Below are 3,032 nucleotides of genomic sequence, written 5' to 3'. Positions count from 1 at the left end.
GGGACTAGTCTAGTAGCATACCTTTGGACTTTTTCCAGCTTCGTCTTGTGCTTGACCAGGTACGGGCTCCATGCTGGGGCCGCATACTCCAGGATTGGTCTTACATATGTGGTGTACAAGATTCTGAATGATTCCTTACACAGGTTCCTGAACGCCGTTCTGATGTTAGCCAGCCTCGCATATGCCGCAGACGTTATTCTCTTTATGTGGGCTTCAGGAGACAGGTTTGGTGTGATATCAACTCCTAGATCTTTCTCTCTGTCTGTTTCATTAAGTACTTCATCTCCTATTCTGTATCCTGTGCCTGGCCTCCTGTTTCCACTGCCTAGTTTCATTACTTTGCATTTACTCGGGTTGAACTTCAACAGCCATTTGTTGGACCATTCACTCAGTCTATCCAGGTCATCTTGTAGCCTCCTACTATCATCCTCTGTTTCAATCCTCCTCATAATTTTTGCATCGTCGGCAAACATTGAGAGGAACGAATCTATACCCTCTGGGAGATCATTTACATATACCAGAAACAGTATAGGTCCAAGGACTGACCCCTGCGGGACTCCACTTGTGACGTCTCGCCAATCTGAGACCTCACCCCTCACACAGACTCGTTGTCTCCTGTTGCTTAGGTATTCCTCTATCCACCGGAGTACCTTCCCTCTCACTCCAGCCTGCATCTCCAACTTTCGCACTAGCCTCTTGTGTGGCACTGTATCAAAGGCTTTCTGACAATCCAAAAATATGCAGTCTGCCCACCCTTCTCTTTCTTGCCTTATTTTTGTTGCCTGGTCGTAGAATTCAAGTAACCCTGTGAGGCAGGACCTGCCATCCCTGAACCCATGTTGATGCTGTGTTACAAAGTTCCTTCGCTCCAGATGCTCCACTAGTTTTTTTCGCACAATCTTCTCCATCAGCTTGCATGGTATGCAGGTTAGGGACACTGGCCTGTAGTTCAGTGCCTCCTGTCTATCCCCTTTCTTGTATATCGGGACTACGTTAGCTGCTTTCCAAATATCTGGCAGTTCCCCTGTTGCCAGTGATTTGTTATACACTATGGAGAGTGGTAGGCTCAGTTCTCTTGCTCCTTCCTTTAGAACCCAAGGGGAGATTCCATCTGGGCCTATAGCCTTCGTCACGTCCAACTCTAGTAAACACTTCCTTACTTCCCCACTGGTAATCTCAAACTCTTCCAGTGGTTCCTGGTTAGCTATTCCCTCACTTACCTCTGGAATTTCTCCTTGTTCTAAGGTGAAGACCTCCTGGAATTTCTTATTCAATTCCTCACACACTTCCTTGTCATTTGTAGTGAATCCTTCCGCCCCTATCCTTAATCTCATAACCTGTTCCTTTACTGTTGTTTTTCTCCTAATGTGGCTATGCAACAATTTAGGCTGAGTCTTTGCCTTGCTTGCGATGTCATTTTCGTATTGTCTTTCTGCCTCTCTTCTCATCCTGACATATTCATTCCTGGCATTCTGGTATCTTTCTCTGCTCTCCAGTGTCCTGTTATTCCTATAGTTTCTCCATGCCCTTTTACTTTGCTGCTTAGCTAGCCTACATCTTTGATTAAACCATGGGTTTCTCATCTTCATTTCTCTGTTTTCCTTTTGGACTGGGACAAACTTGTTTGCTGCGTCCTTGCACTTCTGCGTGATGTAATCCATCATATCTTGGGCCGTCTTTCCCCTGAGCTCTGTTTCCCATGCTATATCTGTTAGGAATTTTCTTATCCCCTCATAGTTTCCCTTTCGGTATGCTAACCTTTTGGTTTCGGTATCCCTCCTCGAGTTCAATAACCCTTCTTCAATCAAGTACTCAAACACCAGTACACTGTGGTCGCTCATTCCTACTGGGTCCTCAAAACCGATTTCTCTTATGTCGGAGTCGTTCAGAGTGAAGACTAGGTCGAGTCTCGCTGGTTCGTCATTGCCTCTCATCCTTGTGGGTTCTCCGACATGCTGGGTTAAAAAGTTGCTTGTCACCACCTCCAATAGTTTGGCTCTCCACGTATCCTCGCCTCCATGCGGTTCCTTGTTCTCCCAGTCAATCTTTCCGTGATTGAAGTCGCCCATGATGAGCAGGTGGGATCTATTTCTACAGGCAGCAGAGGCTGCCCTCTCAATTATAGTGTTAACTGCCTTGTTGTTGTTTTCATACTCTTGACTGGGTCTCCTGTCATTTGGTGGAGGGTTGTATATTACTGCTACTACTATTCTTGGTCCTCCCATTGTTATGGTGCCTGCTATGTAGTCTCTGAACTCCTCACAGCCCGGGATGGCCATCTCCTTAAAACTCCATTCCCTTCTCATGAGTAGGGCCACTCCGCCTCCTCCTCTACCTTCCCTCTCTTTCCTTATTACTGTATACTCCTGGGGAAACACGGCATTCGTTATGATTCCAGAGAGTTTTGTTTCAGTGAGTCCGATTACATCTGGGTTAACTTCTTGTGCTCTTTCCCTTAGTTCACTTGTCTTGCTTGTGATCCCATCTATGTTCGAGTACATCACCCTGAAACTGACTCTCTTCTGCTTCTTTTCTGGGGGGGACCTTTGGGATCTGGGGTGAGTGGGAGCTGGGGGGACCTGGCACGGGGGGATTGGTGGAGGAGGGAGGGCTTGGGGTGGTGGGGGAGAGGGGGAGGGTACAGGGGGTGGATAAGAGGGGGAGGGTACAGGGGGTGGATAAGAGGGGGAGGGTACAGGGGGTGGATAAGAGGGGGAGGGTACAGGGGGTGGATAAGAGGGGGAGGGTACAGGGGGTGGGTAAGAGAGGGAGGGTTGGGGAAGCATGGGGGGAGGAGAGGCTGTGGGGGATAGGGGAGATGGGGGGGCTTGGAGGGAGAGAAAAGGGTGGAGGGCTTGGGGGGCGTGGGGGAAAAGGGAGGGCTGAGGTGGGTGAGGACGAGGGGAGGGTTTAGGGGAGTGGGGGAGAGGGGAAGACTTAGGTGGGGTGGGGGAGAGTGGGGGGCTTAGGGGGGAGGGGGAGAAGGGAGGGCATGGGGGTGGGAGAGACGGGAAGGCATGTGGGAGAAGGGA

Source organism: Procambarus clarkii, chromosome 13 (assembly GCF_040958095.1).
Source record: "Procambarus clarkii isolate CNS0578487 chromosome 13, FALCON_Pclarkii_2.0, whole genome shotgun sequence".
NCBI lineage: Eukaryota > Metazoa > Arthropoda > Malacostraca > Decapoda > Cambaridae > Procambarus > Procambarus clarkii.
The sequence above is the reverse complement of the archived record's forward strand: the minus strand, read 5'-3'. Positions refer to the sequence as shown.